The sequence below is a fragment of the Rhinopithecus roxellana genome, chromosome 5, assembly GCF_007565055.1.
Source record: "Rhinopithecus roxellana isolate Shanxi Qingling chromosome 5, ASM756505v1, whole genome shotgun sequence".
Classification (NCBI taxonomy): Eukaryota; Metazoa; Chordata; class Mammalia; order Primates; family Cercopithecidae; genus Rhinopithecus; species Rhinopithecus roxellana.
The window spans coordinates 127,459,261-127,474,404 of NC_044553.1; the positions used below are offsets into that span (position 1 = coordinate 127,459,261).

The 15,144-nt window shown below is 39.2% G+C and overlaps 1 protein-coding gene across 3 annotated transcripts in view; it reads right to left on the reverse strand.

The window, feature by feature from the left end:
* The window catches only part of GABRG3 (gamma-aminobutyric acid type A receptor gamma3 subunit), a 558,231-nt gene that overhangs the window by 408,439 nt on the left and 134,648 nt on the right, over positions 1-15,144 (reverse strand). The gene's annotated exons all lie outside the window — the stretch shown is intronic.

Consider the following 15,144-nt stretch of genomic DNA (forward strand, 5'->3'; position numbering starts at 1 on the left):
GAACTAGACCTTGATAATTACCTGTTACTTTTTATCGCTCCATAATTACTAATTACTTTATCGGGGCCAAAGATAAAATATCATGACCTTCCCTACAATCACTGGCAAAAGCAATGGCCAGAATTCTACAAACAAGGACAACAGTCAACAAGAGCACGCATCCCCAAGGAAAGAAGTAACATCACACATAGACCAGGAGCTATAAAAACACAAACGTGACCAGAGGCCAGCCAGATAACACAAATCACTGAAGCACCTAGAAGTGTGAAAAGCACCTATGCATGCAAGACAATAATCAGCAGCAACACACAATAAGCAAGAAAGGATTGTGATGAGATGAGTAGTAATGAACCTGCTCAGAGCAAGCAGCTATTTCTCAGCCCATACCAACACTGGTCATGTACAAGCAGATCTGGCGTCAGGCTTCTTAAGATCTGGGGACACATGGAGTTTTAATACAAAATTTCCTGACATTTCCCGTTAGCAGTGAATTCAGTTGTTTAAACATTATGTGTCACCGACAGACTCAAAGGAACCTTCCATGATCCCCACCTCCTGGTGTTCACACGTTCATTTAATCCCCACCCCTTGAGTGTGAGCAGGACCTGTGGCTTGCTTCCAACCAATAAAGTACAGCAAGGTGACAGACGTCACTCCCATGATCCCGTTACATTACACAGGTCTCTGCCTCGCTAGCAGATGTGCTCGAGGGGCTCTCCTTGCTGCCTTAATGAAGTGAGCAGCTGTGCTAGGAATGCCCATGTGCCAAGGAAATGGAGATGGCTTCTTGGAACTGTGGCACCTCTGGGAGCTGAGGGCAGTGGCCAGGAGCTGTGATAAGTCTCCAGGTGACTTTCCAGATGAACTCAAGGACCTCAGTCCTGAAATCACAAGAATATGAATTCTATGAATGACCTGAGTGAAACACATTCGTCCGCATTTGAAACTCTAGATGACAACACAGCCCAAGGACACCATAACTTCAGCCTCATTAGACCTTAACCAAAGAACTAATTGAAGACATGTCAAGACTCTTGACCTGGAGAAATCATGCGGCAGTAAGTGTATGTGGCTTTACACCACTGTGCTCCCCTGTTACACAGCAGTAGATAACTATCATCACGCAAACCAAACTAACCACCTCTACAGGACATATTTCACCATAAACATGTAGGACTGAAAAAGTTGTATCTTTTCCTTAACCATTGCAAGGTTCATGCCTGAAACTCTTATAACAAAAGGCACATTATCAAGAAAAACATACAAATGTATTTAGTATAAGATTTATGTTACACTGGAGCCTTCATAAATGAAGACCCAAACAAATAGGGAAAATGGTGTATGTTTATGCTTGGGTCTGATGAAGAGTGGACAGTTGCGTAGAGGTATGATTGGATGAAAGGAGGTGTGATCTGATGATGACGAAACAGGGAGAACTTAGCAAGGTCTATTTGTTCAGATTTTTCTTGGTGTCTATGTTTCATACCTTTCCTCAGGGTACAGGGAGAATACCGCTGGGATGAGGGTCTTATGAGAGTGGAAGATTAGAAAATTATTTTATGGCCTGCTTCACGGAAGAATAGTAGGAGAATGTCTGTAAGTGACCTTCCTGCTTCTGCTGTTCCCTCAAAGGCCAGGGTGCCATATTTTGGGGCAGTGTGTACTGATCACCTCAGTCAACAAGGCTGCAACTAGGTTGCAACATTTGGTGTATTCCATAAAACCTGACATCAATATTTACCAAAATTATAAAACTCTCTGGGCCGAGACTCCAAAGCACCTAAAGAAAACAGAAGAACTCGGAAAGTCCTAATAATACGTGAAGGGTAAATACGGTAAATAGTACATGAAGGGTATGGTTTTTAAATTTCATATCCTCATTAGTGAATCAGCAGAATGACTGAGACATAACCCTGGATTTTCCTATGACATTTGGTAAAATTTTCTGTTATCATTTATATTCAGACTGCACCAGTGTGGGCTACACGAGAAGACAAACAGCTTCAGAGTGGAACTCTTCAGGCACTAGGTGATTCACAAACTGAACCAAGTCAAATGCAAAGTAGCTGCAAAATGTATGTTAAGTACATGCACAAATGACATTAATAGGACAGTGCTACCATGGCACATCTCAGGCATCTGCCCTGGTGCTGTTCTTTTTGCAATATCAGAATTAGTAACTTAAAACAGAGGACCTGGATACCAAATTCATGAGTGCCATGTTGTCTGGAGGGAAACCAAGTTGGGTGAAATGCCATGTTGGTCAATGCCATCATCCTTATCTCGTGTACCGTATAACACGTACACATAAGCCATGCTGCCAGCAGTCCCTTCCCTCTCTGTTCCAGGCCTTGGAGAACCATGGTCAATTTTACGAAGCACCACACACAAATTAGAGTCATCTGGAGAATTTGACCAAGCATGGCGGCACATTTGGCACTCAATAAATTATTACTCAAGAATTACATTATGGACTGACTTAATGGATAGACGATAAAGTGTTGAAGAAGGGTCTGGAAACATGATGCCTTGAAACTGGTAAGAGAAGAGGTCGTGAGAGGGACAACGTGCCATTGTATCATTCTGGTTCCATACATCAGTTAAATACAGGAGCCACACTGCTTGGGTTCAAATCTAGGTCCTACACCTGCATGTTATGTTACTTACCCCCTTTACACTTAAGTTTCCTTATTTGTAAAATAAAGATCAGAGTATCAGCCCCTTCTCTAGAGGGCATTCTTGAAGAGACAATGTATAAGCACGTTCACTGGGCTTAGAAAGATGTACAGGACACAGCAGCACTTATCAGCGTTATTGGTTATTATTGTTGTCATTATTTGTTAAATTATTTTTCATTAGTTAAAGAGCTAATAAGAAGTAGGCTTAGTCTGAATCATTCCTGAGGTCAGAAATAGTATTAGTGGATGAAGAAAAACTTTCTAATAATCTGAGCAGCCCTGAAATGGGAATGGGTTGTTTTGAAGAACACTTCACTCCTGGAAATCTGCCAATCATTTTCTATGATGTTCTTGAGGGAGTTCATATGAAAACATATTTTATTTGTCTCAATCACTCAACAATGCAAGTGCTCCTCATGGGAGTCCCTTTTACCCAACCTGACCCCAAAATGGTACAGGAGGACCACTGTGTAGGGTCTTGGGAGAAGGCTGGGATAATATGACTCGTTTAGGCTACACAGAGAAGACTCACTTCTTTGTGGTCTACTAATATCTGCACCTAAGAAACTTTGAGTATTGTGCTGCTTCAGGGGAGAAGACTTCAAACTGAAATTCAGTGCTCAGATTCACAGAGTAGGGGGCGGGAAAGACATTTACATATGTAAGACAAGAACAAAGTTTCAAAGAAAATACTTCAATGAAATGAGATTTCTTTTTAAAAAGGAAGTTCAAGGTAAGAAACAAAGGCTTTGGGCTCTAAAGCCAAACTGTCTGGAGTTGAAATTGTTTCCTTCCCTTATTAGCTTTGTGACCTTGAGCTATTGTTTAACATCCTTCTGCCTGAATTTGCTTAACCAAAATTCAGGACAGTAATAGAACCTATCTCAGATGGCTGTTGTGAGGATTAAATGGTGTCTTTTTGTGTGTGCTGATAGAACACGATACCTGAGACTGGGTCATTTATGAATAACATAAATGTATTTCTCATGGTTCTGCAGGCGGGGAAGTCCAAGATCAAGGTGCCGGTGGATTCAATGTCTGGTGAGGGCAGCTCTGTACTTCCAAGATGGCGTCTCCTGATGCACCCTCACAGGGAGGAAGGCATGAATGCTGTGTCTGTCTTCACATGAGGTGGAAGGGCAAAAAGGCCAAATGCTGGGTGAAGCCTCTTTTCTAAGAACCTTAATCCCATTCACAAGAAAGGAGCCCTCATGACCCAAGCACCTCCTTAAGGGCCCCCTCTTAATACTATTGCATTGGAGATTAAGTTTCAACATGAATTTTAGAGAAACACAAACACTGAAACCATAGTAAATGGTGGCTATGTTTCTTCTTTCCCTCCTCACTTTTCTTCTCCTTCTTTTTCTTAGTAGAAAAGTAGTAGTCATAGTAGAAGTGGTAGTACTAGCATTATTTTGCCTAGAAGCTTCCCTTATTCCTAGCATTTTGCCTTGGATGACATAGGTAGATAGTGGATGTTTCTAGCGTTTTTGCCATTAAGGAAAGCAAGATAAACTGATATAGAACAAATACCAGGCATATATGAGAAAAAAAATACTAAAAGTCAAACTGTAAAGGCTATTATTGTATCTGTTATGGAAAAAAAATGAAGAAGGAACAATGACAACTCTCTCTTTAATCAAACTTTAGTCAGGCTCCTCTCAGTCCAGCTAGGCTCCATCTTTGGGCATGTCCTCCAGGGGCCCAAGTGTAACATGAATCCTGCTGAGCCAGTTTAGCCAGAACTCCCCACCCTTGATATCTGACGACATTCTCTATCCTCCATCCCCTGGCTGATGTCTGACCACCCTGGCCTGCCTTCAGCAGGTTAGTTGAGGTTGATTTAGCCAGAATCTCTTGAACCCTGATGTTTCCCCTTAGTAATTTTCCCTCCACTGGATCCCACCCTCAGTTCCTTGGATATAAATTCTCACTTTTCCTTGTTATATCTGGAGTTGAGCCCAAGTTCTGTACCAAGGGTTTCATTCTCCTACTGCAACAGTGTCTGAGTAAAATCTGATTTTACCCCTTCATTGTCTAGCTCTGATTTTCGTTTGACAGGAGTCATGATTAAATCCTGTTTACAAGATTTGTATGTAACTACCTTGATTTGAAAACTGAGAATTTTGAAGGTTTTACTCTGTTCATAAACGTATGGAAGAATTTTGGGAAATTCCAGTGAAAAATAAATGTTGATTTTGAATATATATTGAGATAATATGAAGTTCAAAGGTATGTTGTGACGACTGGTTCCAGCAGGCCTGTAATTAGCCTGAGCTGTTGGACTGAAATAAGAAATATACCTGCACAGTCACAGCACCTAGTGCAGGTCTGAAACATAATCACTGGCAATACTGATGGCAAACATAGATCCAAGGAGTTTTGGGGGATTCATGCCAACTTTTCAGCATTGTTTATTGATAATCCATGAAGATGAGAAATGCAGAAGTATCTGCTCTTTGGCTTGGACGTGTGGCAGGAAAATGCCTATGTGATCAGGAGAGTATTAAAACATCCTGACCACATTCTGTCCTGAGCTCCCTGGGCTCAGCATGTTCTGTGCACTGGTCAGTGGTTCCTGATCTGGGAGCAGTGGCGTTTCCATAAGGCCAAATGGAGAGCACAGCTGGATCCAGAGGGAGCCTTTAACTGCCGTGGATATTGTTTCTTTAACACTGCTGCTGAGTTGAACCTTCTTCCTGCAATATACCATGGCTTTGTAAGCATGGTCGTTTGGGGTCCTCTGAGGCTTCTTAGCAATAGAATCCTGCCTAACTGCCACCATTAGTGAAAAAGGATAGCCTACTTACAAAAAAAAAAAAAAATACAGAAGTAGCTCACTTCCCTTTAATTCATTTTTATTTACAACTATTTCTTGGCTGTGATAATATGAAAGTAAACTAAAGATAAATTTTAACAGCAAGAAAGTTATCAACATTTATCTAAAAATTAATATTTCCAGAATTCAAGGAGCAATAGCATCTATTGAGAGACCTAGCTCAGGTAATAATGGTAATAAATATCTTTGCAATGAAACCTGCAAATGCTAATTACATCTGCGAGTTCCATGTGATGGTATATTTCCATCAGCAAATAGAATAATCCTTCTGTGCTAGAATGGAAGGGGTTTAATGAAAAAAAAAAAAAAAAACAAACAAACAGAATGATAACTCCTTTGGGTAAGCATTCTCTTATGCCTTCAATAAGTCTGCACCTTTCATTATCTAGTCAGTTAACTTTGTCTTCTTTCAATTTTAAATCACTGTCTTCATTCATGAGCTAAAACTATGCAGAAAACACAGCAGGATGTTTAATTAATGCTCACTCAGTTACTTTCATGACTGTTTTTCAAGTCAACATTTTACAAATATTCTCCTCTTTTTGCAGAGAATACAGAGAATTCTGAAGAGCACTTCAGAATTCAAACAATCACTACTTCTTGGTTACACCGTGACTGTTACGCATGTGTTACGGATTAAAGCAAATTAAGAATCAAGTCGGTGAACTGGAATTTCCAACCATGGGAGAGAGAATGCACACCTATAAGATTGATGGAGTTAGGTAAGATCAGGGAGCCCTGAATTCGAATTCAAGTATCATGGTGAGTTCACGATGTATTATAGCTTAAAAATATATATTTTCTACAACATTCCACCAAAAAATCCTAGAAATAACGTCTACGGGGATGGCAATCAGTACCCCTAGAGGATCCAGAAAGCAGTCTCTAAATACTATTTGGTAGAAAAGGAAACCAGGGAGCTTTGAATAGTGGTCATTCTACGTTTGAGTCAAGGATTGTACAAGATAAGCCTAGAGCATCTTTTACAACAGAATGCAAATAATCTATTAAAAACTATTGAAAGTATATCCAAAGGTCTTGGAAATAAATATTAATTTCTGCCCACTAGAAAACGATAAGAAAGAATAAAGTTTAGTAGGAATAAATGCAATGGATTGAAATCTATCAAATGTTTATCCCTTGCCTTTAGAAAGGTATTTTTTTTAATATGTTGGTCACTTTTGCAAAATAATGAGCTGGTTCCCTAGCATCACTCAAACTGGTAAGTAAAGGGGAACGACTCAAGCATTTGTCGACCTTTTCCTCTACAAATTACACCTGAGGGCATCCAGGCAATCAAGCGGTCTTAGGTTTATCCCTATAGAAGTATCACACCCCCACCTGAGATTAGCATACTTCAGTCATGTAGGAAGCTATGTTCTAGGTCAGATTTTAAATTTTTATTTATTTATTTATTTTGAGTCAGAGTCTCGCTGTGTTGCCCAGGCTGGAGTGCAGTGGCGCGATCTCTGCTCACTGCAAGCTCCACCTCCTGGGTTCAAGCCATTCTCCTGCTCAGCCTCCCGAGTAGCTGGGACTACAGGCGCCCACCACAATGCCTGGCTAATTTTTTGTATTTTTTTAGTAGAGATGGAGTTTCACCATGTTAGCCGGGATGGTCTCGATCTCCTGACCTTGTGCCACCCGCCTCAGCCCCCCAAAGCGCTGGGATTACAGGCGTGAGCCACCACACCCAGCCTAAATTTTTAATAAAACTTATTTTGCTTAAAAGTGAGTACCTGAAGAGACCCATTGCTCAAAGCAGGAAGCTAGGGTCCTTGGGTGGAAGGTTTAAAGAACTGACCAGTGAAGAAGTTAGGGCACTCTGCTGAAATGTGTAATGACTGTGCTGAGGCCTTTAAGTTCCACACTGTATATCCTCCACAGGCATGAAAGCCCTGATGGACAATGACCAGAGCATCACCCCCAGCCCTCCACCCCGGTCAATACACCACTGCAGTTTCTGCATTCACCATCCAGTAACTCTTTCTTTGGTATTCTATGTCATGACATGATTTGGATCCACTTGTCACATACATGGCTATCAAGTAAGTCTATGACCAGACCAGAAAGGGGGTCACTAGAGAACTGAAAAGAAAAAATTAACACAAAAACAGAAACCAAAACAACAGGAAGAAAGGGGAACTTGGAGGAAACAGAAACAATGTACAGAGAAATAATACACAATAAAGCATTATTAATGATCTCAAAGAGATAATCATTATTACAGTAAAGAGACAAAAAAGTTCAGGAAAAAAAAACTGTTGGAAAAAAATAAGATAGTCCAAATAGAATGAAAGGAAGATGAAGTTGAAGAAATACAGGCCCAATGATTAGGAAAATAGAGCTGAAAAGTAGTGGAGAAAATACATGCAAAATAAATGATTCCCTCCAGAAGTCATCTGAATTGCAGGAATTCTAGAAAGGAAGATCAGAGGAAAAAAAAAAAACAAAAAAAAAGAAAGGAAGATCAGAGGAAATGTGTTACAGAAAATTATCAAAGAAACATTTCTAGACTTTATTCTTAGAACTGAAGGACAAAGTTTCCATGTTGTAAAGGATTGCTAGCTGTAAATATAATACAATGGGGAAAAAAGTCTGTAAACAAACCACAGTGCTGTAAACTAGCAAGTTAATCACTCATAACGGGTTAGCTGACTGACTGATAGGGTGTCCACACAATGGACATAAAGGCATCACAAAACTGTGTTTTAAAAAGTAATCAATGTGGCTGGGCACGGTGGCTCACACCTGTAATCCTAGCAGTTTGGAAGGCCAAGGAGGGAAGATCACTTAAGCTCAGGAGTTCAAGACCAGCCTTGGCCAACATGGTGAGATCCCATTTCTACTGAAAATACAAAAATTAGCCGGTGTGATGAGGGGGGAGCCTGTAGTCCCAGCTACTCGGGAAGCTGAGGCAGGAGACTTGCTTGAACCCGGGAGGCGGAGGTTGAAGTGAGCCGAGATCGTGCCACTGTACTCCAGCCTGGCTACAGAGTGAAACCCCATATCAAAAACAAACAAACAAACAAATTCAATGAAATAAGTAAATGCTGAAGATACAGGGTTAAGGGGAAAATAAAAAAGAAATTAAAGAGGGCATCCAGAATCTGCTCATACATATATTGAGAGCTAGGATGTGGTTACCCCTGCTTTACAACAAGAAAAAGCTGGACAAATTGAAAATCAATGACCTTTCTAAATCCATCAGGGAACTGAAGTAACAGGAAGATACTGTCACCCTAAAATCTGGAGAGATGGGTTCATCCTGAGAGACACTGCAAAGATCTGCTTGCTTGGAGCAGAATCCACAGGGGCCATGAAATGATGGGAATTGAAATGATGACTTGCTGGAGGCTGACTGTGGACTAGCTTGGGAGTCAGAAAACACTGTGTGTCCCTGCCTTAAGGGAGATCCTATACTTTACAACTTTTCTTCAAGTGTTCCACCAGATTCTCACGGTAAGGATCCAAAATAGATCCCCTCTTGGTCCTGGCCAAGGAACGAGGAAAGTAACTGTTGTGAAACACTCACAGAACCTTCTCCATGAAAAGGCCTACTCTCCTGGGGAAATCACTTTGCAGGAGCTGAACTGTGAAAATCCATCCCACCCACCGGGGGAATGGAGGTTGCGGGTAAAACTATCACTGGAGCAGAGACAGAAACACTTCGGAAGATCACAGCCCTGAGATGCAGACTTGCGACAAGACAGATTGAAGTAGAAAAGTACAGAATGCTCCCTCCACCCCATATACAGCCCCTGGACCAAGGCAGCTCCACTACAGCAGCGGGTTCCAGCTGAAAGCTACAAGGCGTAGACGCTCTCTAAAGAACAGCATCTAGGAGAGACCCACAGCCAAACGGGAAGACAAAAACGAGGACGCTAGAGGGCTGTGAAGCCTCTGCTACTTACAGATACAACCCACAGGAAACAAAGCCCACTGCCAGCAGTCTAGCGAGAAACCTCACCCTACAGGCCTACTGACCTTGGATCCTATTACCCAACACATCACGTCTGGATTTCAGTAAAAAAGCACAAGGCACATCAATAGGCAAGAAAAGCACAGTCTGAAAGGACAAACCGTCATCAGAACCAGAATCAGACATGACAGAAATGTTGGGAATAGTAGGGAATTTGAAGTGACTATGATTATGCTAAGGACTCTCAGGGAAAAAGCAGAGGACATATAAGAGCAAAAGAAGCAAAATGAAAATTCTAAAAATGAATCAAAAGCACATACTAAAAAAGCACATGCATGAGCAAAATGAAGAATGCTTTTGAAAAGTTCATGAGTAGACTCAGAACAAGAGGGAAGAATCAGTGAACATTAACATAAATAAACAGAAACTTCACAAAATGAAACAGAGGAAAAAGAAAAAAATTAAAACTGGAACAGAACACCCAAGAACTATCAGGCAATATCATACATATATTAATATAACATATGCATCATTTGACCACCAGTAGGAGAATAAAGAGAGAATGAAGCAGAAGGAATATTTGAAGTAATAATGGTAAGAACTTTCCAAAAGTAGTGACAGACACCAAATCACAGATCCAGAAAGCTCATCAAACACCAAGCAGGAAAAATGCCAAAAATATCCCACTTGAACATATCATACTCAAACTGCAAAAAACAAAGGCAAATGGAGTATCTTGATAGAAGCCATGGATGGGTTGGGGTGGGGAACACCACATCCATAGAAGTGTGAGCTTAGGAATTACAGTGGATGTCTCATCAGAAATTATGCAACCAAGAAGAGAGTGAAGGAAAATATCTAAATTGTTCAAAGAAAAAAAACTCACCAACTTAAAATTCTACATCCAGTGAAACTGTGCTTCCAAAACGAAGGGGTCAGTTCTCCCAGGAGACAGAATTATCTCAGACGTGTAGAAACCTAAATACCGGGGTATCAAAATAAATGCAGGAAAAACTGATAGCAGTGAAAGGAGAAATAGATAAATCCACTATTCTAGGTAGATTTTACTGCATCACTAACCTGACAGACAAAGCAGGCAGAAAACCAGTAAGGATATAAATGACCTGGATAGCACTACCCACCAATGTGATCTGACTGACAGTTATTGAATACTCCATCCGACCACAGAACAAGCCCTCTTCCCAAGTCTCCCGCAACATTCAGCAGCAGAGACCATGCACTGGACCATAATGTACATCTTAATAGACCATGCACTGAGCCATAATGTATATCTTAACACACTTACAAGAACAGAAATCATACAAAGTGTATTCTCAGTCTATGATGGAATTCAAATAAAAATAAATGACTAATAGGTAGCTGGCAAATTAATATTTTAAAATTAAACAACATACTCTGCAATAACCCATAAATCACAGAATAAGTCTCAGGAGAAATTTAAAAGTAATTCGAACTAATTAAAAACAAAATAAAGATCAAAATTTGTCAGACAAAATTAAAGCAATGTGAGAGGAAAACTGGTAGCATTAAACGAATGTATTAGAAAAGAATCAAAATTCCTAAGCTCTTACTTTAGAGAACTAGAGAATGAAAAAGAAAATTAGGCCTCAAACAAGCAGATGAAAGGAGATGATAAAAATTAGAGTGAAAAACAATGAAACTGAAAAGAAAATAGAGAAAATCAGCATAACCAAAAGCTAGTTATTTGAAAAGATCAATAAAATTGATGAACTTCTTGCCAGTTTAATGAAGAAAAAAAATGAAGAAGACATAAATTATCAACATCAGAAATGAAAGAGGGGTGATAACTAATCACTCACAAACATTAAAAGAGTAAGGGAATACTATACAAAATTCTATGCAAATCTGGTAAGTTGTTGATAAAACTACATTAACAAATTTAATAATTAGTTGAAATGAACCAATTCTTTTAAAGACATAAACTACTAAAACTCACTCAATAGGAAATAGTCAACCTGAACAGCATTATACTTATTGAAGACATTGCATTAGTGATTAAATGCCATCCACAGATAAAAAACAACAAAGCCCAGATTATTTCACTGGCAAATTCTACCAAACATCTATTAGGAAGAAATAATACCAATACTCTATAAACTGTTCCAGAAAAATGAATGAGACAGAACTTTCCCAGTTAATTTTGTGAGGCCAGCATTACCCTAATACCAAAAAAGTAAAAATAAAAACATTACAAAAAAACTAGAGATCCATGTTTTTCATAAAGATACATGCCGAAATCATTACAAATACTAAATCCAGGAATACATAAATGTCACCACAAGCAACGAGGGTTCATTCCCCAAACAGATAGCTGGTTCAATATTCATAAATCTATCTGTAAATCACCATATGAATAAGTCAAATCAGAACAACCATATGATTCTACCCACTGATGCCGACAAGCCCCTTGACGACACTGAACATTCATTCACGAAGATCACCTCAAGAAACCAGAAATACAGGGAAACTTCTCACTACAATAAAAGTAATATGTCAAAATCCTACACCTAACATCATATTTAATGGTAAGAGACTGAAAGCTTTTCCCCTAAGACTAGGAATACTTAATGGTAAGAGATTGAAAGCTTTTCCCTTAAGACTAAGAATATGGCGAGGATGATTTTTTTTCTCTGCCTCTCTCCAATATCTTACTGGAAAGCCTAGCTAGTGCTAGTTCTCGTTTCTAAAAGGAATGTGTAAAATTGAAGAGATTGTGTGGAATTGTTTTGTGACACTATCTAGGCCAGGATACTTCCTTGGCAGACTACTACAATTATAAATTAAATTCCTTTAATGACTATAGAGCTAGATTGTTTATTGAACCCTGACAGACTTTTGGTAGTTGGCAGTTTTTGAGGCACTAGCCCATTTCTTCAAACTACTGAATTCATGAGCATAAAATTATTCAGAGTGTTCCCCTTTTATTTTTTCAGTAGCTGCAGACCTATAGTGATATCCCTCATTTCATTCCAATAATGGTGATTTGCATCATCTCTCCTTTTATTTTTGTCAGTCCTGCTAAACCTTATCAATTGTATTGACTTTTTGAAGATCCAGCTTTTTGTTTCATTTATTTTCTCCATGGTTCTATTTTCACTTGCATTAGTTTCTGCTCATACCTTTAGTACTGTCTTCCTTCGGCCTTTTTCATCTTGCTTTTTCTATTTTCCAGAAGTTAAGAACTTAGATACCTTTGAAATCTTTCCTCATTTCTTCCCTTCATTCCTTCTTTTTTCCCTTTCTTTCCTGCAGGACTGCTCAGAATATTTTTTAAATAATTTTATTGTATATACTTAATATATACAATGTGATGTTATGGGATACATAGAGATAATAAAATGGTTATTATAGTAAAGCAAATTAACACATCTATCATCTTACATAATTACCCTTTGTTTTGTTTTGTTTTTGTAGCAAGAGCAGCTAAAATCTACTCATTTCCCAGGAATGCCAAATACAGTACGATTTTATTATCTCATGTTATGCGCTAGATGTCTAGAAACTTGTTCATCCTACATATTTCTACTTTGTATCCTCTGACATACATATCCCTATTTCCTTCTCAGGACCCACCACTGGTAACCATTGCTTTATTTTCTATTTCTGTATAGTTAACTGATTTTATACATTGCACATATCAGTGAGATCATGCAAACTTGTGAATCTCCGGGTTCAACGCTGTGGCAAATGGCAGGATCTCTTCTTTGTTAAAGTCTGAGTAATAGTCCATATGCAGCACAGTTTATTTATCCATTTGTCCATCCACAGACACTTAGATTGTTTCCATATCTTGTCTGTTGTGAATACGCTATAGCGAACATGGGAAAGCAGATGTATATTATAAAGTGGTGATTTCATTTTGTCCCACAAGAGAGGTCATATAGTAGTTCTATTTTTAATTTTGTTAAAAATCAGCATACCACTTTCCATAATGACTGCACCAATCTACATTTCACCAACAGTGTACAAGGTTCCCTTTTCTCCATACCCCCACCAATATTTGTTGTCTTTTGGCTTTTTGATAACCGCCATCCTAAAACATTCTGTTAATGATTTCTAGTCTGATTACATGATGGCTGCAGAACAAATTCTTTATGATTTCAGTTACCCTAAATTTTCCGAGATTTGTTTTGTGACCCAAGATACAGTATATCTCAATGAACATTTTACAAACACTTGAAAAATGTGTATTCTGCTGTGGCTAGGTGGAGTATTACATACATGTAACCTAGATCTTGTTGGTTGAGTGGCTGATCGGCTGATCAAATCTGCTTGACAGCCGGGCGTGGTGGCTCACGCCTGTAATCCCAGCACTTTGGGAGGCTGAGGCGGGTGGATCACGAGGTCAGGAGATCGAGACCATCCTGGCTAACACGGTGAAACTCCATCTCTACTAAAAATACAAAAAATTAGCCGGGTGTGGTGGTGCGCACCTGTGGTCCCAGCTACTCGGGAGGCTGAGGCAGGAGAATGGCGTGAACCCGGGAGGCGGAGCTTGCAGTGAGCCGAGATTGCGCCACTGCACTCCAGCCCGGGCGACAAAGCGAGACTCCATCTCAAAAAAAAAAAAAAAAAAAAAAAAAACTGCTTGACAATTCTACAGAATATATATACACTACTATATATACTACAGAATATATATACACTACTATACCTTTTCCAAGTATAATTATATATTTCTAAATTTCTTCTTTCAGTTTCATCAGTTTTTGCTTCACATATTTTGAGGCTCTGTTGCTTGATGTATACACATTTACGATCATTGTGTCTTCCTGGTGAATCGATCCTTTTATCATTACGTAATGTTCTTCTTCATCTCTAATAGTTTCTTTACTCTGAATTTCACATCATTGAATATTACCATAGCCTCTCCTACTTTTAAAATTTTAATTAATATTTACATGGCATATCTTTTTCCATTCTTTTACTTTCAACCTACCTATGTTATTTAAATTTTAGTGGGCTTCTTGTAAACAGCATATAGTTGTCATTTGAAATTTTTTAAATGTTTTAATCCACTCTGCCAATCTCTACTTTTTGATTGGTGCCTTTTGATTATTTACACTTAAAGTGATTATGGACATGTTAGGGCTTATGTCTGCCATTTAATATCAAATTATTCTATCTGTTTCCTCTGGTTCTCCCAATTCTTTTAAAGGGTTTGAAAAATGTATAGTTCCATGTAGACAACAGTGGAGGGAAATTCTCTGATTTGTTACCACGGCTTTCTCTGTCTTGTGTGATCCCAGGCAGTTGTATTTCAGTGCATTGCAGTCTGTCTTTGATTCAACTAAGGAAATGAACAGCACCTGGGGCTTTTGTTCCTACCTAGGCAGATCAGCTCATTTAAAGTATCACGAGGTAAAAGAAAAAGTTATGGGCAAGACACCCACTGAAGCCAGGCGACCTAAACCATGCCTCGTTGGTGTCTGTGGAACAAATGCATAGCATGTCACTAGACATACCACATACAGTGTTTCCTTGGGAGTGAGTGAATGAGAGAATAGTTTCAATAAAATCCATACACAAAACTACAACAAACCAACCACTAAACAAACACAAATTCTTAAAGTCCACATCCTACTAAGACTGGATAGGTACCATCTACATTCATACCCAAAATCACAGCGCCACTTTGGCCATGACTGACCCATGCCACACCT